At 44.5% G+C, this 24394-nt stretch overlaps 1 long non-coding RNA gene across 1 annotated transcript; it reads right to left on the bottom strand.

Moving 5' to 3' along the window:
• Positions 1–638: 638 nt before the first annotated feature.
• Positions 639–21384, bottom strand: LOC146400267 (uncharacterized). Its single transcript, XR_014816682.1, has 3 exons — positions 21040–21384; positions 3471–4758; positions 639–3189 (listed from the first exon to the last, which is right to left on the bottom strand). It is a non-coding gene; the product is annotated as an uncharacterized LOC146400267 (long non-coding RNA).
• Positions 21385–24394: the final 3010 nt, after the last annotated feature.

The raw sequence follows: 24394 nt of genomic DNA, 5'->3' as shown, positions 1-24394 counted from the left end.
TTTCTGTATGAGGAGGATCTCCTACTTTGAAAGGTCATCTTTCCCTTAAATTCCTGTCCTTGGTCCTAAGGACCATTATCTTACGGACCTTGACTGCAGGCCCCATTCTATCTTTCCCATACTGACCCTCAGGTCATACCTTTTATTTATGGTTTTATACTTAAGCTAGGCTGCTTCATTCCACAACATTCCGATGGCTTTCCTGAGCGATTGTTAACTTACGGTGGTCTCCCAAAGTCCCCTGGCGTCCCCCTCTGCCTGTGGTCCCCTACTGGGACGTCCACAACCACCCGGGAAACTATCCTGCTCCATTCCTATCAAAAGGGCTCGTGAATCAGGCCGCAGCTCACCCAGAATTTTAAAGGCAGAAAGAGGGTGGAAAAGGGGATTATTTGCAAAGAGCGCATTGTTTCTGGGAAGGCTGCCTCCCCAGGGGAACAGAGAGTCCAAACAGGAGGCTCCCTCACTGGTGCCGAGCAGTTAGGGTTATACTCCTGCCAGAGGCTGGAACTGCAATTAGCTCACGTATTAAATCTTGGGCTTGGCACAAATGACAATATTTTGGGCCTGCTGTTTTTTCTTTTTAACAGCAGTACCTCAGATAACTTGCCCAATAGAGGAGGCAAAAATGGTAGAGGTTAAACAGTGACAAAATGGTTCAGTTTATTCCTCTTTTGACGCAGGGGTGGGGGGTTAACATCAACTCCTCCCAAGTTGTCCAGAAGTCCCTTCTTCTGTTTGGGGCCAAGAGTTCACACCCTTGGCCTGTGCCTGTCAACCAAAGAGCAGATGTGCTGGCTCCTGAACCCTGACCAGTGGCCCCGAAGGGTGCTGGGTGAGAGTGAAGTCCCTGGGTGTCCTGCAGAGATGGCTGGAGGGCTGCTAAACCTTGAGGAAGCTTCCAGCCTCCCGACCGGCTTCCAGCACTGCAGCCTGGCCTGTCTCCCCATAACCCTCACGGGCTCTGGTCTTCCTCCCTAAGCTTTGGTCTAATTTCCGACCCAGAGAAGATTCTCGGCGCTCCCCGCCTGCATCCAGGCACAGCCTGTGTTTCTGTTTTCACTCCATGAGCTCACTTCTTGGGCACGTGGCAGGTGGAGGGAGGCGAACCTGGCCTGCATTTGAAAGAGCTGGATGCATTTGTATAGGAAGGAGAGACACTCTTTCGTTTCTGGTCACCTTTGTATTTCCAGTCCAGAGCGTTCTGACCTGCGTTTGGCTGCGTGGCGCCCGTCCTCGCGTGAACGCCCTGCAGGAACCTCAAGGGCATAAGTTGGAACCAGCTCGTGGTCTCTGTCCCAGGGGTGGACGTTCCAAGCCGGCTGCAGGAGGCTGATTCTAATGCTAATGCCAGCTCTCTTTGAGTCTCCCGAGTACAAAAGGGAGCTGAGCCACAACGCCCAGAACTTTGTTTTCAACAACTGAAAATGAAAAACACCCACAGTGAAGATTTTTCCACTTGAGAGGATTTATGCGTATTTGACTTATTTCAAGTTTCAACTAATAGTGTCAGTGGCTCTTACTGTAGCTCTGCTCAGTGACTGCAGCAGGGTTATAGGAAGAGACTACTGATTTTTAGAGCTGAAAGGAAACAATTTGCCGTAAGAAATATCGTCTTCCTCACCACTTATCTCTGTGATTCATGCCGTGATAACACTGAAAGCAACAGGTACAGGTTTCCGGCAAAGCATCGCCCCATTCGAATTCCAGCCTCTAAATAGATCGAGGAGATACCCGCGTTGATTCGCTCCTGTCGTGAATTCTTGGTTTGGAGTGGGATCCGCAGAGTGCGAGTTGAGGGGCTCTTTGGACCTTGTCTTTACCAACGTTGGCAGAGGGGCCCTGCCTCTGGTTCTGATTTTCTTTAAAAAAGCATTCCGCAAACAAGAGATTGTGAGCACAAAATGTGTGAAGGAGGGCTGGCCTCGAAGTAAAGACCATGAAGCAGAAGAGTCTGGAGGCACACTGGGCAGAAACTTGGATTTCGCTTTGCAGGGACAACATGCTACCACAGGAAAGAAAGAACAAAACCAGCTTCATTCTAAATGGTGGTTTCTCCTCCCTGATGCTATAAAAGTTGCTCTTAGAATTTTGCTAAAATGTCATTTATAGAAGTTTACACGTCTATTCAAACTGATTTATTTATCTATTTATTGCTTCATGGAAACTTCTGTATTGTTCTTCGAGTGGAGACATTTACAGTAGCATTGGAATAAGAACGGAAGCAACGCCTCCAGGGTCACTCTCATCAGCAGAGCACTGCCTGGCCCCTTGTCCCCCAGGAGGCCTCTCATTTCCCGGTTTCCGTCCTTCAGCGCGCTCTGCATGTGGTCCCCGACATGGGCTTTCTGCCTGAGGACCCACAGGGTCACTCCTCTCCTGGAAATCAGTGACTCGTGTCTTCGGCAGGCTCCGAGAAAGAGCAGGTGCCCAGTGAGGCATGCATGACCCTTCCCACGCCGCCTCTGTTCCGCTCCGCTCCTGCCGCCGCTGCTGCTGCCACCGCCACCTCCACATCACCGCAGCCACGCGTGTGCTCCGGAGCCCAGCTCCCTGAGCCCCAACTTCGCTCCTGCCTCTGAGCTCTGCCCTTTCATTCCGCGGTCCTGCATGGCCCTGTCCGCTTTCTGGTCGCAGCTGGTCATCGAAACGCTCTGAAGTGCTGCCTCTCAGCAGCTACTCTTCCTCGAGGAAGAGCAGTTTGTCCCCTCTTTCGGCTTTCCGTGAAACTTTGCATTTCCTGCTAGGGACGGGCACAGGCCACAGAGCATAATTGTCATGTGCTGCTTGTCTGCAGGGCGCTTTTGTTTTCTGCCGGCTCACAGTCTGTCTCCTAGAAGGAGTGTTTGTTTCCTGTTCACAAGATAAAACTTCGTTTTCACGTAAAAAACGGTCCTGTTATACTGCATTTGTTGGACACGAGCAGACAGAGTGATTGTGCAGTCATTGTTCTGTCACTGCTGTCCCCGGAAATCCAGCTAAGCTTTAGACTGTGTGGAGTCTAAGTTCGCGGTCACGTAGTCACTGAGGGAACCGTAAGAGTTGGAGACATTAATAAATGAGACACAAAATATGATCCGAGCAGGGGCGGAAGCAGAGGCGACGTTAGACACCTGCTGCTTCCCAGGGTAGTGGCCGAGCACAAAGGAAGAGGAAACGGAAACAGATAAATGCAATTAAAAGACGGCTCTAGGAGTTCCCGTCGTGGCGCAGTGGTTAACGAATCCGACTAGGAACCATGAGGTTGCGGGTTCGGTCCCTGCCCTTGCTCAGTGGGTTAAGGATCCGGCGTTGCCGTGAGCTGTGGTGTAGATTGCAGACGCGGCTCGGATCCCGCGTTGCTGTGGCTCTAGCGTAGGCCGGTGGCTACAGCTCCGATTCAACCCCTAGCCTGGGAACCTCCATATGCCGCGGGAGCGGCCCAAGAAATAGCAACAACAACAAAAAAAAAAAAAAAGATAAAAGACGGCTCTAGAAACCTGGGAGAAGAGCCCTCCAAAAAATTAAGCATGGAATTAGCATATGACCCAGCAATTCCTGCTCTGGGCCCACACTGCAAAGAGCCAAAAGCAGGGACTCAGATATTTGTACACCAACATTTACAGCAGCGTTGTTCACAACAGCCAAAAGGTGGAAACAACCCAAGTCCATTGGTAGAATGAGGGATGGATAAAATGTGACGCACACACACACTGGTTAACATAAAGCCTTAGCAGGAATGTATTTCAGACCTACGCTCCGACTTTCTGCCAAGCGAAGTGAGCCAGACATAAAAGGACAACTGTTGTGTGATTCCACTCTGTGAGTTACTTTGAATGGGCAGAGTCACAGAGAAGGAAAGTAGAACCGGGCTCTCTGGGGCCTGGGGGAGGGGTGAATGGGGGTGACCTGATGGGGCACAGAGTCCAGTTTTCGATACTGAAAGGATGTAGTGGTAACGGTTTTCGATAATGAAAGGATGTAGTGGTAACGGTTTTCGATAATGAAAGGATGTAGTGGTAACGGTTGCCCGACAGGTAAATGTACTTGACGCCACTGAGTGTTACACTTAGAAATGGTTCCGATGGGGCGTTTTACATTACGTGTGTTTTGCTCCAACACAGCGAAAAATTAAAGGAGTCCTTCCAATGTCTCAGAGCACGTCTAGAAACCTGCTGTATTTAACGCACTTGTGCCTCTGCGAAGCGGTAATAGCGTCTTACAGCATGCTGGCTTCCTCTGCTTTCACTGACACGTGTCTTCGTTGTGCACTCTCATCTGGCCACTAACACAAACCAAATTATCAACCAACATTCCTGTTGAAACGACCCTGTTTTCGTCCGTGTGAATAATTTCTTTGGGGACTAGATCGTGACGTAGCATTTATGTACCATCTGATTTTGCGATCCTCTTCTTCGGTAATAGAAGCATAGGTTGCATTTTGCAAGTCACACTGAAGTTATAGGTTATGGAATTAAGACGAAAGTATCTTTTATTGTTATTTGTAAATTATGTGGGCCTTTCCTTTGCATCTGTAAAGATGATAACACACAGATGTGCACATGTTCTTGCCTGCAGTTTCTTTTTAGAGGTCTGTCCTTAAACATTTCCCACACGCCACAGTCTTGGGTCCTGAGCAGACTTTCCCAAAAGCACACACAGAAACATGCACGTGTAGCAGGCCCTTTCCTCTGTGTGGCGGGGCAGCTCACGGTCTCTGCCGTTCAGCTCCGCTGCGCAAGCCGGGAGACTTCTCCTTCCAAACTTCGGTTTTGTCATCTGCAAAACGGAAATAAAGAACGCCTAGTTTGTGTGGTTATTAAGAGGAGGAGATGTAAATATGTGTGTGTGATCATGGAATATGTGTAAAATTCGTGCCTGAAAAGGGGTGTTGCTACTGGACGTTGTAATTATAATTCTGTTACAATAGTGTGTGTTTTATACTCACTTGGACGTTTTCACAAAACGATTTTATCGTAGTATACGTATTAGTGTGGTGCTGAGGAAAAATCCCTCAACCTGATTTTGAATTTCCGTTTCTGTTTTCCAAAATTTTCAAACCATTTTATTAAAAAGAATTTGAACACCATCCCATTACACAACTCTTTATTTATAAAGCACATGTATATTCTACTGAATTACATGCATCACAGACAAAAAAATAGAATTTAAAGAAAGACGAACGTTGAATGACACTTTAAATTATTTAAAAGTTTTGTATTTCCTACCAATATATAGCGACCCTTCAGCTTCCACGCCTGCTGCAGGTCGTATTCTCCCCAAACAGCCGTGTGTGCTGACGCTCCCTCTTGGATAAATGTCGCCTGTGTCCCTCCCCCACTGAATCTGCTGGGCCTCTGACTATTGCTCGACTCCCGAGGCAGGATAATAAAAGGTCAGAGAACTTCCACCTGATTCTCTCTCTCTAGAAATTTGTCTTGGAAGCTCTGGGGTGACGTTAAGAAGGTCATCGACCCTGAAGCACGCTGATGTGTACGTGGACAGGCCACATAAAGATACAGAGAGATCACCCCAAACCTTGGCCAGTCTAGCCCCCAACATCGTCCGTCAGAAACAGGAATGGGTGAGACCTTGGATGGTTCCAGTTCCCAAGCTTTGCGTAACCCTCACTGACATGGGCCCTGTCAAAATGCAGCTTCAGGAGCAGAATGAACCAAGTTTTGTTGTGATTGTAAAGGTACCAAAACGTAGCTGACGCAAAGCTCTCAAGCTATTATCGCGTGTGTGTTTTCTTTCTTTTTTTTTTTTTTTTTTTTTTGTCTTTTTGCTATTTCTTCGGCCGCTCCCGCGGCATATGGAGATTCCCAGGCTAGGGGTCGAATCGGAGCTGCAGCCACCAGCCTACACCAGAGCCACAGCAACGCGGGATCCGAGCCGCGTCTGCGACCTACACCACAGCTCACGGCAACGCCGGATCCTTAACCCACTGAGCAAGGGCAGGGACCGAACCCGCAAACTTATGGTTCCTAGTCGGATTCGTTAACCACTGCGCCACGATGGGAACTCCGCGTGTGTGTTTTCTATTGAGCGCAGTGAGTGCGCTTCGCTCGCTCTGAAACTCTTCAAATGGTATGAGCTTGGGGGTCCCTTTCCAGATTGGTGGCATAAGGACCTCCATGGATCCTCTCCCCAGAGAAAGAACCTAACTGGTAAAAATTAGAAAAGAAGCCCGACCATTTAAAATCTCTAGACGCACACGCAGTAAAGGAAGAAGCCTTTGTCAAGGAAAATCTACTTGGCAAGAAGAGTGAAAGTCAGTGGCATTTGAGCTCTGACTCACTCTTTCTTTCCTCGCTTTAGCTCATGCAGGGAGGACGCTCCACTCTGCAGAGGTGTGGCCAAGGGTACAGGGCTCCCATTTCCATCAGCTCAGCAGCTCCCAGTCCCAGCTGTGGTATCTGCTCGAGGGGCTGGCCTTGGGCTCAGTGCTGCAGACGCTGTGCTGTACACCAGTGCAGTGAGCCGTCTGGGGTCTCTCCCTTCACCTAACCCTGCTCACATGGCAGAGTGAGGGGCCAAGAACATGGCTCCAGCTACCCTCGCCTCAGCCCAAGTTCTGGAGGCTGCACCCAGGGGAGGAAGGCAGAGAAGCCTCGGCCGGGGCTGTGGCCCCAGCTCAAGGACCTGTGTGTGAAGCAGAGTGTCACCCTGAGAGAAGTGGGCCACGGAGCCAGTCCCCAGCTCCAGAGTAGTGGCACAGAGCTTTTGCCCAGCAGGATGTGTAGGTTCTAAGAACTCAGAGCTCTGAAGCTCTACCCAAGGAAACTAACTATTTGGGACAGAGAGTGGGGAAATTCAAGCCTAAGTGTGCTCTGGAAAACAAGGGAGGTGATAAGCAGTTAAAAGGAGGCTGGCAGCCTAGCTAGAAGCTTATCAGAGAAAGCCAGGGAAGGAGAGAGCTAAAAAGAGCCCTCCTATGGTCAGAACACCCCTCAACAAGGGGCCTAAAGATGTGGATCAGAATAGGTAGCAATTTATGCCCAAGAGCATTACTGAAAACAATAGAACCCGAGACTAAGAGCAGGTAGGTGAGAATTTAACACAATCATAGGCAAAGAAAAAGTTGAAAAGAGCCCTGCAAAATCCACTACCAACTCCAGATGCCCAAGGCTGCGGCCTCTGGGGAGTGGTGTCAGAGGTTGTGCACTGCACAGAAACAGTCCTCATTACATAATTCAGCAAAGTCTGAACCGCCCAAACATTCACACAGCAGCAGTAAGCCCTACAAAGAGGGTGGGAGCAGAGCAGGCGGGATCAGCATCCACGGTTGCTAGAAGAGAGTGTCCAAAAAGACCAGTTATAAACAAAAAAATTACAAGATTTCCAAATAAAAAGGAAAATGTGAGCCATACAGAAGAAAAGAGCTGGCAGCAGAAATTGCCTTTGAGAGAGTACTGATTTCAAACACAGCAGACAAAACCCTCAGAGAAACAGTGAAGACTTCAAAGAGCTAAAATAAACAATGCTGCAAGAAATAGGGGAAGCCATTGAACTGCATCTCGTCAAATAAGGGATCTCAATCAAGAGATATAAATGATCAAAAAACCAAATAGAAAGTCTGAACTTGAAAAATACAATAACTAAAATGAAAGTTTAGTCGTAGAGTTGAGCTGGCAGAACAAAGGATCCTTTAATTTAAAGATAAAGTGAGAGAAATTATGCAATCTGAACAAAAGATAAAAAAGAATAAAAAAAGATGTACAGCTCTTCAGAGAAAGTGGGATACCATAAATTATAACAATATAGGTGTCATGGGAGTAGAGCGATGGAGGAAAGACAGAATGTAGAAAAATGTTGAAAAAAACAATGCCTGAAAACTCAAAATCTGATGAAAAACGTTAATCTAAAAATCCATCCAACTGCAAGTAGTACAAACCCAAAGATATCCTCATGCAGATGCATCATAGTATTAAAGACAAAAACAAAAAACAAATCTCTTGAAAGAAACAAACATGTTTTCAGGGACCCCAGTAAACTGAACAGCTGAGTGCTCAGTGGAAACTGCCCAGTGCTCAGAAGGCAGTGACGTGGCATATTCAAAGCCCTAAAAAACCCTGTCAACCAAGAATCTTATATCCATTAAAACCATATTTCAAAAAATGAGGATCAAATAAAAATATTTCAAGTGACACATCTTAGAAAGTTTCTGGCTAGCATACTTGCCTTATAAAAATAGTAAAATAAGTTTTTCAGACCTAGAGCAAGTGATCCCACACAGTAACTCAAATCTCTACCAAGAAACTGTGGGTACCAATAAAGATAATTATGTGATTGTGAGAGGCAGTGTAAATGCACAATTCATTCCTTTTCTTCATGTATATCAAAATCAACAGGCTAAAACAGTATGCACATATTCCTATCGTTGGGTCTATAACTATAACGTAATTTATTTGGCAATATTAGCACAAAAGAGGTGGACAGGAGGAAGAAAATGACACCAGAGAGCAACTCCAATTACGAGAACAGAAGAGAACTAGACGTGGCAAAAAGGAAGGTTAATAGAACAAACACTAAAAATAGATATTTCTTTATTGTCAACTTAAAAAATAAAACTATATACATTAATAACAAGGTATTACAAATTTTACAGCTTATATGAAGGTCAAAAAAGGGGAAGACAGAAAAGGGGGTATGCAGAACTACTATTTCTCTAGCTCACTGGAATTGAAATCTGAAGAACATCTAACAGCTTTGTATGTATGTATATATACAGATTAAGGCCAAAATACATAAAATAAAAAAATCAATAAAAATTATAAAAGTAATTAAAAGTTACACAAGTTTATTCAAGGAGTTAAAAGGAACAGTAGAAAATGTTTTCTTTTTTTTCCTTCTTTTTCAGCCACACCTGTGGCAATATGGGCGTTCTCGGGCCGGGGACAGAATCTGAGCCACAGCTGCATCCTACATCACAGCTACAGCAATGCCAGATCCTTAACCCCCTGAGCCACAGTGGGGACTCCAGGAATCTCCGTTTTTGATATTGTGTGTGGGCATTTTTTTCCTACCATTTACATTTGAATCCTTTTATAGTTTTTATTCATCTGGTAAGTAAATTTCCTCTGCATTGTTTTTCTTTCCTGTTAGATCCTTTGACACATAAGTCATAGTTATTTTAAATTTCCATCTGGTAGTTTCAATATCTGGGTCTTTTGTAGTTCTGACGCTGTAGGTTCCTTGTTCTCTTAAGAATAGGTTGATGTCATTTGTGTTTGGTGTGCCTCATAATTTTTGAATGGATTCATCATATCTCATGTAGAACAGCAAACACAAAAGTAAATAGTACTTACTCCCCAAATGGGTCTACCTATTTTTTAGGCCACTGAAAACATACATCTATGGTTATTTCATTGTAAAAAGAGATGCCAAGCTAACCTGAGGGAAAGGATAGTAGAACAGCATTAAAAATATTACTCAAGTAGTTGGATATCAATATCTGAGAGAGAGAGAAAGAGAGAGAGAAAGAAAAAAAAAAAAGAAAACAGAAGGAAAGAAAAGAAAAAGCAACTCAATTCTTACCTTGCCCTGCATAAAAATTTAACACAAAAATGTACATAAACCTAAATTCTCAAACTTTAAGAAAATAGTATATGCAAAGTCTCTGGAACTTCAGGTTAGGCAAATAGTTCTTAGAGCATGAGCATAAGTGAACCATAAAAAAGAATAATCATGAAAAATTGTATTTTAACTAATTTTAAGTTGTGTTTTCAAAACACATTGTTAATAGGCTGAAAAGACATTTTGGAGTAAAATCTTTAAAAACCTGATATATGGTGAAAGATTAAACCCAAAATGTATAAAGAATACTTACAGCAAAATAATGAGGTAAACAACCCACTTTTAAAATGGCAAAAATTTTGGACATTTCACGAGAGAATGCATATGGCTGCAAGAGAGCACGTGGAAAGATGTTGAGCATGAGGGAAATGGAAATGAAACCCACAGCTACTGCGTACCTACTCGACTGCCTAACAGGACAAATATTTTTCACACTAATTGCTGGCAAGAATGCGGAGAAACTGGGACGCCCATACATTGTCTGTCAGCAGTCAAAATAGCACAGATAGTTTGGAAACTATTTGGGCAGTTACTTCTAAAGTTAAACATACAGTGAACATATGACCCACCCCTACCTTAGGTATTTACTCAAGAGAAATGAAAACATCTGTACACAAAGACCTTTATGGGAAGGTTTGTTTTAGCTTTGCTCATAATAGCTCCAAACTGGAAACAACCCACATCTTTATCAGGCAGTAAATGTACGAATAGTTTGAGACCCAGCCATCAGTGCCCTCAGCGATGGCAAGGAAGGAAGTGCAGGTACGTGCATCAGCAAGAGCAAGTTCAAACCATTACGCTAATGGAAAGAAGCCAGACGCAAAAGGCTACGTATTCTAGGGTTGATACTGTGACATGCATTGATGTGACCTTGTGGAAAAGCCATTATTACAGGGACATAAGTGAAGTCGGTGGTGTCCGGGGCTGGGATGGGGGTGCAGGACTGACAGCAAAGGAGCATAAGGAGGTTTCAGGAAAATGTGATGGAAGGGGTTCTGTTTACGGCTTAGGAGGGTGGACGCATGACAAAAACTTCACTTAGATGCTACTTTTATACACACTTTTTAGAAAAAATCTGAAGTTACAGAAAAATTGCAAAGATCGTATGGAGAGTTGCCACATGTCCTATTATTAACATCTCACACTAATGTGGTACATTTGTTACAATAATGAACTGATATCAAAACATTTTAATAAAGTCTACACTTTTCCCAGATTTCCTTGTTTTTCATCAAATGTCCTTTTTCTCTTTCAGAATCCCATACATGATACTATGTTCTATGGAGTCATGTCCTCCTAGACGCTTCTTGAATCTGATACTTTTACAAGTTTTTATTTATTTTTATTTTTTTGTGTGTCTTTTTGCCTTTTCTAGGGCTGCTCCCGTGGCATGTGGAGGTTCCCAGGCTAGGGGGTTGAATCGGAGCTATAGCTGCCGGCCTATGCCAGAGCCACAGCAACGTGGGATCCGAGCCACGTCTGCGACCTACACCACAGCTCACGGCAACGCCGGATCCTTAACCCACTGAGCAAGGCCAGGGATTGAACCCGCAACCTCATGGTTCCTAGTCAGAGTCGTTAACCACTGCACCACGACGGGAACTCCAAATTTTTTTCTTTTTTGTCATTTCTTGGGCCACTCCTGCGGCATATGGAGGTTCCCCGGCTAGGGGTCTAATCGGAGCTGTAGCTGCCAGCCTATGCCAGAGCCACTGCAACGCTTTTACAAGTTTTTAAAACAGATTAAAATTTTGTTTCCAAGTTTCAGATCTTTGGGGACATGATTCTTCTTGATAGAAATCATGTACTTTTGGAGTTCTCTTGTGGCTCAGCAAGTTACAGATCCAGTGTTGTCACTGCAGCGGCTCAGGTTGGTGCTGCGGTGTGGGTTTGATTCCTGGCTCAGGAACTTCCACATGCCTCAGGAACAACCAAAAAAAAAAAAAAAAAAAAAAATCATGCATTTTCAGAAAAAAATCATAACAATAAATAACAAGGACAAATATGACATTATAAAACCATGACGTTCTAATAATTTTAAAATATCACTTTCATCTTTTGAATGAGTTGGTTTTGTAATTTTTTTAAAAATTATCTGTAGACAACATACTACTCACACAATTTATTTCATGTCACAAATGAATACCTAATTTTCAATCTTAGAAGTTTAAAAAATACTTTGGCCTGAAATATTTGTGGCAAAGCTCATATCTGTGTTGCATAAACACTTTCATTGTCTCTCTTCTTGTCATTTTAAATTATTGTAAAGATTATTCTTTATCTTAAAGGTAATTTTTGTAAAAGCAATCATTTTATAGCATACATTAGGTATTTCTGGATTCAGTTTCTTTACTGTAACACCTTGCTTCTAAGACATGAAGTAAATAAATCTGATGAATGGTATTAATTTTATAAACTCATGTGATGGTTCTTATTTATTCTCCATAAGATAGTTGTTAATATTGGCTTTTTTACCCACAGAGTTCTTCTATAAAATATTTCTTTTATTTTTGGGGGGGTTTTTTTGGCCACACCTGCAGCATGTGGAAGTTCCAGATCCAGGGATCAAACCCATGACACAGCAGTGATAATGCTGGATCTTAACGTACTGAGCCGCCAGGGAACTCCATGCTTTTATTTATATTTTAAATCATTGAGAATATTTTTCTTTTTTCTGGTCTCACAAAAATAGCTGTTCATATATTGCATTATTGAAATAAAGTCCAGGGATAATAACGTGACACATCGAATATTTGTTACTTCATATTTTCAGTCTTTTACACATATTTGCTGACAAAGATGAGCTTTCCGCTTGTTACCTTATTATTGCCATTTATTATTTTAATAATTATTTTACTACAGTAATAGAAAACATTAACCCAAAATGTTACATTTTTATCTGTCATTACAAAATAAAATCACTCCAAGATGCTTCTAACCTTTATCAGAGTTTAGTGAAATTTTGTAAACATTTCACTGAATTACCTTTGAATGAAGATTTTTTGAACACAAATAGATATATCCTCATTCTAGATGTCCAGGTTTAAAACGATGGTTACATATTTTTAAACCACTTAGGGTGGAACCACTAACGGTCTATTTCCTTGTTAAGGTGGGTGGTGAAGTTTGTCTTGGGAATGGACGCGCCATCCTTTCAATGGTTTGTGCTCTTACTAGTAGTCTCTTCAATATTCAGTTTCTTTGAAGGAATGTCTTTAAGTCATTTGTCCATTTTGTGGGTGACAACTGAGCTAAAGCCAGATGTAAAAATTCATAAATCATCACATGGGGACTCTCTGAACTACTACAGGTTGCAATTCCACAAAAACAAAGGCGGCCTGTAGTCGCCAAGTTTAGCAGGTCGCAGGCGAGGAGGAAAGACGTCCTGAAGGCCACTCTCTGAGGGGCTGTGCCTGACTCCTCTTCAAGGGCAAGGACGAGACTGGGTTCAGGGAGAAGAACGGGAGGAGAAGGCACGTTTCCGAAGAGCCGCGCACGGAGGCCTTTCTGCTTCCGACGTGCGGTCCCGCTTTCTCTCGGTTGTCTCTCTCCAACAGACTTACCGGCAAAAATCTGCCCGAAATCACATCTTTCTGTCCAGAAGACCAGACAAAGAGGTCCCAATTCCAGGTAGGAGAGAACTGGAGCGCAAACGCTCTAATTCTGTGTGTTAAGCCCAGATTTTCCCTCAAACTGTTCATGCAAAGACGGAGCCAAGTCGGCAGAGCCATGGACTTGGGGCGATCGCCCGCGGGCAAGACGGAGCTTTCCGTCTAAAGCCCCCTGGACAGACCGTGGCGAAAAAAAAAGACCCACCAGCTAACATTCTCCAGAATACATTAACAGGATTTCCAGTCTAAACAACATAATGTTGGAAACGCTTAGGATAGAATTGAATGTTACTTGACTAGAAAAGGATAGAAGTTACGAAAAGCAACAAAGTGAACACTTCCAGTAGAATTGGAAATTATACTGTATGAAATGAACAATGTATTGAATGGGCTCACTTATTAGCAGAATGAAATTAAAATAGAAAAAAAAATCAGTGAACTTGAAGTTAGATAAATAGAAATTAATCAATCTGAAGAACACACAGAGAAAAGACTTTTTAAAGAGGAACTGAGCCTCAGGAATCTATGATATAATATCAAACGAGCTAAAATTTAAGTCTCAAATGAAAGGAGAAAAAGCTTGGTACAAGACAATATTTAAAGAAATATGGGTGAAAACTTTTGAAATTAAGTGAAATATATAAATTTATAGACTCAAGAAACCTAGCAAACCCCAAGCCAGGTAAAGTCAAGGAGCACTGAGCCCAGACGAAAAGTAGACTGTGGGCTGTTAGATGTGTGTTGTAATATCTAGAGTATGGACTAAAATGCAAAGACAGATGACCCGAAATCCGACACATAAGTGAAGATGAAGTACTAAAACTATTTAAATAATGGAAATGTCAGAAAGGCAGTAACAGAGAAACTAAGGCCACAGGGAAATCAGGAACTATTTTAAACTGAAGGAAAACACATGGAAGTTTTGTCAGCACTCGGGGGAAATGCAACACGGAGCTCTAAATGCTTGTGTTAGGAAAGAGCAGAGGCCGTAAGCCGGGGACCTCAGCTTTCCCCGTAAGAAGTTAGGGAAAGAACAAATTTAATCCAAAGTAAATATACGATGGTACATAATAAAGATAAAAGTAGAATCAATGACATTTAAACAGAAAAAAAGACTTATTGGAGGAAATAAATGAAACTAAAAGCTCATTCTTGGAAATGATTAACCTGATATATTAACCCCCGTGGCTCTCCACAGAGTCTACAGATTTTTAGAGGACTGTAAGAGAAAATCACAGGCATGATTGCCATAAATTTGACAATTTATGTGAAATGGACCAATTGGGAGTTCCCGTCGTGGCACAGTGGAAACAATCCAACTAGGAACCATGAGGATGCAGGTTCGATCCCTGGCCTCGCTCAGTGGGTTAAGGATCTGGTGTTGCTGTAAGCTGTGGTGTAGGTTGCAGATGTGGCTCGGATCCTTCATGGTTGTGGCTGCGGTGTAGGCCGGCAGCTACAGCTCTAATTCGACCCCTCACCTGGGAACCTCCATGTGCTGTGGGTGTGGCCCTAAAAAAGAAAAAAAAAAAGAAAGAAAGAAATGGACCAATTGTTTTTAAGACACAACCTTTCAAAACTCCCTCAAAAAGAAATAGGAGTTCCCTGGTGGCTGAGTGGGTTAAAGAGCTGGCATTGTCACTCCTGTGGCGTGAGTCACTACTGAGGTGCAGGTTCAATTCCTGGTCCTAAAACTTCTGTATACCACAGGCACAGACAAAAAGACAAAAACAACCCCCCCAAACAAAACAAAACAAAACACAAACTGTAGGAAAAAAAAAAGGAGTTCCCATAGTGGCTCAGCGGTTAGGGAACCCGACTATAGCATCCATGAGGACCTGGGTTCGATCCCTGGCTTCGTTCAGTGGGTTGAGGATCCCACGTTGTTATGGCTGTGGTGTAGGCTGGCAGCTGTAGCTCTGATTCGACCCCCAGCCTGGGACCCTTCATATGCCGGGGGTGTGGCCCTAAAAAGACAAAAAGACCAAAAAGAAAAAAAAAAGAAAGAAAGGCATAGATAGCCTAAGTAGTATATATCAATTAAAGGACTCAAATTACTAATTAAAAACCTCCCATCATAGAAAACTCTAGCCTCAGTGACTTCACTGTCAAATTCTACCAATCATTTAAGGCATAATAAGAATTTTTAAAATCTCTTTCAGAAAATAAGAGAGGAGGGGACACTTCCCTTATTTTATGAGGACAACATTACCCTAAAGCTAAAAACCTGACCAAAATATTACAAGAAAGGAATATTAGGAACCAATATATTCATTGACATAGATGCAAAATTCTTAGACACTTATTATCAAATCAACTTTAGCAGTATATTAAAAAGTGAACTCCCACAAGGCTAATTTTTAATTTTTAATATGTATATTTTTACATGATGTAAATTCTTAATCAGCCTATCTTGTTTAGAGTGTATGCATCATTACATCTGATGTTCTTGTATCTACTGTGTGATCAATAAGATTCTTATAAGAAATCCTTCTTCTTAAAGACAAAGATACCATGCTGAGATGGGTGACTTGTATCCCATATTAGTGGGTCATTATTCTATTTATAGGATGTTTAAAAAACGTGCATTTTATTTTGGCTGCACCTGTGACATGTGGAAGTTCCTGTGCCAGGGATCAAACCTTTGCCACAGCAGTGACCAGGCTGGTTCCTTAACTGCTAGACGAGTAGGAAACTCCAAAACAAATACATTTTACACGAACTAAAGTGAATAAGGGCTTTTTAAAAAAGGGTAACCTGCTAGAGGGCATCCACAAATTCTGCATGTTTCTCCTTAATATTGAGAAGATAGCGGTAGTGTCCAGTCTCAGCGCTCGTGAGCAGCATTACGGAGTCGGTCCTCAGCCAGGCACCAAGGCAAGAAGAAGATACGGAAGATACAAGGGCGACTTGAAGGAAGAATTAAAACAGGCTCTGTTCACAGAGGGCGTATTAATATAGCAACAGAGGAGTTCCTGTCGTGGCTCAGCGATAATGAACCTGACTAGGAACCGTGAGGATGCAGGTTTGATCCCTGGCCTTGCTCCGTGGGTTAAGGATCTGGCGTTGCCGTAGCTGTGGTGTAGGTCGCAGATGAGGCTTGGATCCTTCGTGGTTGTGGCTGTGGCGTAGGCTGGCAGCTGTAGCTCCGATCTGACCCCTAGCCTGGGAACCTCCAAATACAATAGCAACAAAAATGTTGAAACACTTAGTTGTAAATATAAGAGAGCATGTGCAGGTCGGTATGCTAAATACTACAAAACACCGGTGAAATAAAGAATACCCACATCCATGGAGAGATGTGCGGTGGTTATGGACTCAAGGAATCGCTATTGTTGTCATGATCATTGTCCTCAAAATGAGCTATAGATTCGACTCCACCTTAGAATCGCAGCAGGAACATTTTGTACCTGTTGGCAAGCTGATTCTGAACTTGATTTGCTAAGCCAAGGGAACCAGAATAACCACATAATTTTAAAGAAGAACAAACTGTGGAGTCTCTCTGTACTTGACTTCAAAGATCCCTACAAGCTGACAACAACCAAGACCCTGCAGTAGTGACAGGCGGACCACAGCTGAATCCATGATCTTCACAACAAACCATGTTGGAACAACCCATGTGCCAGAAGAGAACTTTAATAGCCTTATTTAAAAATTAACTCAAAAGAATGCATAGAATTAAACTAATACGGTAATTTGACAAACAGTTGTATTCTTACGGTAGAACGCCATTCAGAGAGAAACCCACCAAAGGCAGACAAAAAGGAACTGATTCACACAGCAGGGATGGGTGCCGAATGATTACTGCAAAGTGAAAAGAGCCAGACTTCAAGGCTACAGAGCAGAGGGCTCCATTCGTTAGACATTTGGGAAAGGGCGAAGTCACAGGAACAGCAGTGATTGGTGGGTTGCTAGAAGGGGGGTCGGGGAGGGGTTGATTTTTAGGGAAAGAAGAGGGACGTTTCCCAGGGGGATGGAACTATTATTTGTATCTTGATTTTGATGGTGAGCATAGGATTTTTCATTGGGTCAATTTATAGAGCTGCACACTAATGTATATAAAAAGTAATTTTTACTCCATATAAAATTTTTAAAGTGAATTATAAATAAAAGAAACAAGCTGTTAAAAACACAGAGGTGCAGGAAAAGAAATTCCCTCTGCCTTTCTGGGTTCGGTCAAGTCCACCTAAGATGCCTCCACGTGCCGCAGCAGCTCGAACCCGCCGAGGGCACAGAGGCCCCGTGGGGGTGGGGGTGCAGAGACTGCGGAGCTCACCGAATCCCAGACTGGCGTGCATCTAATCTTTGGTTTGGAGAGATAATAAATGAGTTTTTTCTTAGGTCAGGAAACAAAAAAATCTGTTTGCTGTCAAGGTTTGGGAACCCCCCAAAGGCCCCACTGATGGGGGGCTGGCCAAGAGGAAAAGGCAGAGGGCTTTCCATGAATGAGGAAGGCGACAAACCCAAACGAGTGCGTGGAGGGCCCCTGAGAAATCCGATGTGGGTTGAAGACAGTGCTTGAGGCTGTAACTGGTCTCTAGGTTGAGTAGTTACTCGTGGATGCATCTGGAATGTTATGCCTGAGGCATAAAAATTCCGACGTGCTATTGTTGGAATAAACTTCTAGGCCCCGGGTGGAGCCCCTCCCGGCTGGGGTGCCTTGTCAGCAAACTACAGCAGGTACGTGTGTGTCTGCAAATCCTCCACTTGACCAGAAACGTCTGTTCAGGCGGCCGGTCCCCAGATGCCAGGCCTGCGCTGGGCTTGAGTCTTACTTCCTTGTTTCTCATTCATTGTCTAGTTTTCTCTTCATTTTCCCTCATTCTTTAATCTTGTAAAATCTGCTGCTTCCTTCCCATTTTGCAGTTCTCTGGACATAAGGGAAAGGAGACGGCCGCTTTCTGAAGGTTTGGGTTTTGCTACATCCCCTAAATTGTCTCCCTTAATCATTTTTGCAGTCTGAAACCTACTCGTCCAGACTCTGGCCCTGCTTCGACAGTGTCTCCCCACGTTGGGCTAAGGGGTGTGTACAACCAAGGGGACCTGCCCACCCTCTAGATGGTTCTCGAGACTCTAGGGCCCTGGTACACCCCTCCCAGGCCTGGACGGGGCCACACAGGCCGTGCCCTCGAGGGAGTGCACCCGAGGGTCAGGTGTGGCCGAGGACAGCCACTACCCGCTTGTTCCTGCAGCCTGGGGGTCCCTGCAGTGTATGCAAGGCCTGTTCATGAGAGTGGGGCGGCGGGGCGGGGGGGAGCGCTGGGAGCAGGGGACCCCTGTCTGCCTCTCTCTGTGCTGCTGGTTCCCATGCAGTCTCAGAATCCTGAGGACTCATCAAATTCCAACTTTTATACTGGTCTTCAGATAATTACGGAGGTCTGTCTGTCAAGATGGGAGAACAGGACTTCCTCGTTAGCTTGACTTATCAGTGCAACACTTTCAGACACGTGCTCTGAGGGTCCTTTGTGCTCCTGCCTGGGTCGGGCCCTATGTAACCCCAGAGGCTAGGCAGCAAGTCTCCAGGGACACTGAGTGTCACTTCTTTGGTGTCAGCTGTGAACTTTGAGCCTGTCTCTGCTGGAAGGCTCTCTGGTGGAGAGCCTGCTCCCTTTAGTAGCAAAAGATGAAAAAGGCCTTTTAAGATATATCTTCTGTTTTGTTTTTTTTGCCCAGATTTTTTAAAAATTGAAGTATAGTTAGTTTACAAACTGTGTTAGTTTCAATTATATAATGGAGTGATTCAATTATATATATATATATATATATATATATAAAATCTTTTTCAAATTGTCTTCCATTACAGGTTATTACAAGATATTGAGTATAGTTCTCTTTAAATATCTTTTTTTTCCTGGTTATAAAAGTAATTTGTATCAATTGTAGTCAATCTTGAATTTTAGGAACTACAGAGAGATACAAGATAAACAAACTCATAAATTCACAATACAGATGATGTGAAAATTCAGGCATTTTCTTCTGAGGAAAGCGTCTATGTATCTCTCTATCTGTTATCGATCTGTCTATTACCTCTCTCCCTCTCTCTATCTGTTAAGTATTCACACACACACACAGAAAACACATTAGCCACCTCATCTTTAGTAACAATTTGTTGTACATCAAATCTGCCTTGTACTAGAATCACTGTTGAGCTGGATTTTTGCATTTGTGAAAGTAGACAAAGGAAGCCTTCTTCAACGTGGAGCCAGGAGGCCCTGGAGGGGCTCTCACACAGGTGCCACCGAGCAGCCCGCCGAACCAGCAGAAAGACCAAGGGAAGAAGGCCTGTTTGTGTAGAATTCTTTGTGTAAAACTCTCATCGCGGCTTCTTATCTGTGATCCTAAGAATGTTGCTTCTCTTCTGGTAGAAGGAGGACATTTTTCACATGGGAATTTCCTCTCCTGCTTTCGGGGAGAGGAAGGAAGAGCACTCCCTGCCCAGCGCTTTCGGCCTGGAGAAGCCACCACGGCCTTCCCCTCTCATTCTTATCCAGTGAGCTTTCATCAAAGCAACCCTCTCTCCCCCCTTCCTCCTCCAACCTAAAAACTCTGGCCTTCCGTTTGTCCCTTTGGACTTGCTTATGGTTTGCTGTAGCTTTTATGTCCTGAATTGCAATTCTCCCCAAAACGCATCTTGCCTTCTTAAAATCAAACAAGAAAAAAACCCCTTGCTTTTTCATTTTTAAGGTTGACACAGTCAAATATCTTTCCTTGTTCACTATAAATATCTTCTCTGCCATTATTTGTTTTTAAAAGCAATCTTTTAGGTAGCTGCCTAAAATATCATGTGAATGAATATACTGGGTTCCGTCTGACCGAATGTTTAAGTCGCGTCTCGTCATGCATCACTATGAGCGATGCCGTAAAGAAGACTTTGGCACCTAGATTTTGCCGCATCCTTACTACCAGACTGCTCTCATTTGGCAGCTTTCTATTGGAGAAGAATCGACAACCTGCTGTGTCTATGGGACCACAAAACATATCGAGTTACAAGCCCCAGAGTGGCTTTCCTGCTTGGTTTCCCTTCATCTGAATTAATGAAGTGGAATATGCACTGAGTTCACGCTGGCCAGCTTGACAAGCTGTCTGCCTGGAAGGAAAGGCTGTCCAAGACCAAGACAGCTTTGTCCAGGCCACAGGCTGCTTGGCTGTCCAGTCTGGGGTTCTGGTCATTTCTAATACGGTTGCAAAAGAATTATTTCACCGAACTACAAGGAATAAACACAAAGTTTTAAGATCATGTCATAGTGCAATGCGTTTACTAACAGAATCCACTGACAGCATGTAAAATACGTATTTTGCTATAAATATGGAAAAACCAAAAATATAAGTGGCTGTTTTCCTAGGGTGGAAGAAGCATACAACATTAGAAATAAAATGATGACAGTACTTCTAATAAACACAATATATATTAGCTTATGTGCTACTGTTTCTCAGTCAATTACTTTTCTTTGTTAATAGAAAGCAACAAGATAATCTCTTTCTTCTGTTGCAGCTACTGGTGGATGAGTAGCTCTGTCATCCAAGAGTAGCCTCTTAGTTGAAAGGAAACCACATATTAACTTTTAATGATACATGGTTTATATTAACCATACAGGCCAGCCTTGTCTCCATGCTGTGGTTCTAGCAGCTGTGTGTACAGAATCAATTAGTCATTTGTCAAGGGCAGGGCAGTTAGGTCAATGCAGCTTCTAATTCAGTCCCTCTCCTGCTGTCAGAGCTTTGCTGTCCTCAAAATATTTGCAAGAGACCTTGAAATCCACCTATTTTACTTAAATACGGAAACCCCAGATGCCCGAGGTTGTCAGTAAACAAGCAAAGACATTCCATCTGCCCCTGGAAGCAGGGTCCGGATTCACGGCTGGTGACTCACCCCGAGAACGCCTCGCACGTTCCCATCCACCCGTCGGCGGGACAGAAAACCAACAGCGGGCGTATTTTCGGATCTCAGAATTTATCACGTCGAGTCTCTCGGCCCTGTTTGCTGAGGAAAGCCATGCGCCCTGAGGAATGTGGGTGCAGCTGCGAGCTCTGCAATTTTTTCACCCGGAAAACAAGCTCCTTACGCTAGCTGGCCTCTCACAGTGTTGGCTCTTTGGGCCAACGAGCTTTTGTGAAAAGGATACTGACAAAACCACGACGTGGCCCCAACAGCCCCCTGGGTGTCTTCTTACCACCCATCATCTGGGTCTGCTCTGTCTAAACTCTGCTCCAAGGTGAACCAGGAGAAAGGGAGGGCCCGCCTCTGGGGGCAATTGCTGCAGAAACAGCCTGCAGTGCAGGTCCCAACAACACGGGATTAATTGCTATATCCTTATGTACAAAGGAAAGGGCTTGTTTGTGTGTCTGAAATGCTGCCTTTAATGGAGTCTGTTTTCCTTCTGTATTAATGATGGAAAACAAAGCTCAAAGATAAACCCAGAGTGAATTTACTTCAAGAGTACATTTGAAATACATCCAGCTTAAAAGAAAGAAGAAAGAAGAGGGATTTGTTCTCGTAGATATTGACACAGCATTCAAATACAGCAGAGCTGGCAGAAGAACAGACAAATAGTCCAAGGGAATTTAATAGAGACCTGGAGAAAGGCCGGTGTGTAAACGGGAACTTAAGACACCATAAATCAAATGGGAAAGAATGGTTGCTTCATGGGTTCCACTGGGAAAACGGGCTCACTCTTTGGAGAAAACAAAACTGAATCATTCTTTGACACCATGTGAATTAAAGAAAGACCCAAGGGTTACAGGTAAAATTACAAAGTCAGTAGAGACAAATACAGAAAGGCATCTTTTTAACTAAAGACAGGTGAAGTCTTCCCAAACAAAATTTTACAAGGACAGCCCCAAAGCAAAGAGAGTGGTGATGTTTCGTTGCCTGAAAGGAAACTTTAACCATGGGTGAGCCACGCGCAACAGAGTGAGAAGAGAGATTCACGATTTCTAAAAGTGACATCCAACTTCTGGTTTCTGGTCCAACATGTAGAGATGTTGGAAGTCATCACTCCTCGCCCCAGAGCAAGAAAAATAACTTAAAATAAAAATCAGCAGCTTTTCTCAGCCCCGTCAGAGAGCGGAGGTGGTGGGCAAACCAGGCTGCCCCAGCCGGAGAGGCGGCAGGGGAGACAGAGTCGCAGCCCACGGGGACCAGAGGCTGCCACAGGCAAGGGCAGCTGGGAGCCAGGGGCTGCCCCCCAGGCCGGCCTGGGAGACAAGAGCTCCTGGAGTCCCAGCCTGAACTTTGCCTCCAGAAGCCCCACCAGGTTGTCAGGGTCCACGCAGGAGAAAACCCCCACGCTCCCGGCAGGAGCCAAGGGGAAGTTTCCATTAGAAACGCAGCCAGAGGCCTCCCGTCTCCTGAACAAGGACCTGCCCTCAAGAAAAACTATTTGGACAGAATCTAAACAACCTGGGCTGTACTGGCGCCTCGCCAGGGGGGCCGCGCGGGGAGGAAGTACCCAACCCCAGCGTTCTCTAGCCTTCAGCAGAGGGGAGCGCACGTACCCAGCGATGCCCCGTCTCACCTCTCCCTGCCTCTCTTCCTCTGAAGGATGGGCGGGGGGGGGGGGGGGGAAGGCTGAGAGTCACAGCCTAGGAGCACAGATTCGCTGGAAGCCTGAGACAGCGTAATGGACTCACAGAAGGCTAACCCCCACCCCCTCCACGGCCAGCTCCACCACGCCGGGCAGCTGCGCTCAGACGGGCAGCTGCGCTCAGACGGGCAGCTCTGAGTCATGGCTTGGAGTGAGACCTTAATTTTCTGCCCAGGGTTGGAAACCCAGGCAGGAATCCCAGCCACGAGACTCACTAGAGGCTCGAAGCAGAACTGCCCCGATTCTTGTCCTCTGTTGAAAGCAAGCATGTTTCGAGGAGGCAAAGACTGAAAACAGGTGTCAAGTTTACTGTGAGGGTCTCAGGGCAGCACGCGGGCGGGGGCACAGAGAAGGAGTTTATTTAAGTGAGAAGCAAGGCAGTACTACGCCCCCTAAAGAGGAGTGGGGTGCGGGCGTCCCCCGCATGGGGCGCGCCCCCAAGAGGGGATTTAAATCACAAGCAGAGGGCGCGGTTCTTCCGGGTCGTCGGTTTCCTTTGGCCGATGGGCTGGTTTTCATTCCTACGCCTGACTGGACACAGGACCCCTCCCGATATGCACGTGCATTTTGTGGCAAAGACGGATTCCTGAGCACAGGGTGCTGGGAGGGTGTCAGGGCCCCTGGTGGCCTGGCGCCCCCTCCCTTTCTGACCTCGAAGTCTTACTGCGCATGTGTGGTTGGGGAGGTCTCCTCGAGCCCAGGAGTCTCTGAAGTGCTCTTATCTTTCGGCTCCAGCCCAGCTCAGCTCCCGCCACGGACTTTCTCCTCAGCGTGAGCGAGAAGCAGGTGCCTAGCTGTCCCATGTCGCAACAGGGGTTTACCACTGAAACAGCCGCAAGGTTCAGACTCTATTTAAGAAGGAGTTCTAGGAAAACACAGAGAATACGGGGAGACCGTTTTTTTGCTAAAAACTCTTAGAGAAAATTTGAACCTCTGACCTCTGCAGATAAATAAACCAAGTATGATTAATGATCATTATTCATGATTAATAATTGATTATGACTAATATGCTAAGCTCTCTAATGGGAAAATGGTCTACATATCAGAATAGGTGAATAATGTCCCTCGAGAGAAGGTCAACTTTCAGAAACAATCGAAAGGAAATAGGAGAATTAGCAATACCGAAGCAGAAGTGAAGACATTCACGGGCTCATCAGCCGATGGGACACGTCTGAGGAACTAGGGCAACAAAAACTTCTCAAGAGGAAAAGCAAAGAGAAAAAAAGGCAAGGAACGCCCAGGACGACGGCAAAAGGTGTGCGACAGCTGTAAACGTGTGTCGCACAGTTGCTGTCTAGAATGTGCCAAAGGAAATCCTGCCAACCAGTAAAACAGCAATAAGAATAAAACATCAATCTCTATTTTCAAGAAACCAGTAAATTCTAGAAACTAGAAATGAAGAAAAGGAAAACAAACCCAACCAGATATGAAGAGGTGCTCAAACATTCAAAATCAGTAAGACAGAAATTTTTAAAATGAGCTATCACTTAATACTTCTCGATTGGCAAACATCAGAAGGCTGCATGATGCCTAGTGTTGGCAGAGATGTGGGGGTTTGGGGACATTCATGCACCAGTGGAGGTAGCCTGGTGCCCCCTGGGGGACCATCTGCTAAGTCAGGTGAAGAAAGTGTGGGTTACG

Source organism: Sus scrofa, chromosome 9, assembly GCF_054392235.1.
Source record: "Sus scrofa isolate SSC_HxYL_T2T_F1_AM1 chromosome 9, Sscrofa_HxYL_maternal_Yorkshire_Landrace_v2.0, whole genome shotgun sequence".
NCBI classification, from domain to species: domain Eukaryota; kingdom Metazoa; phylum Chordata; class Mammalia; order Artiodactyla; family Suidae; genus Sus; species Sus scrofa.
This window is presented reverse-complemented; position numbering and strand designations above follow the sequence as displayed.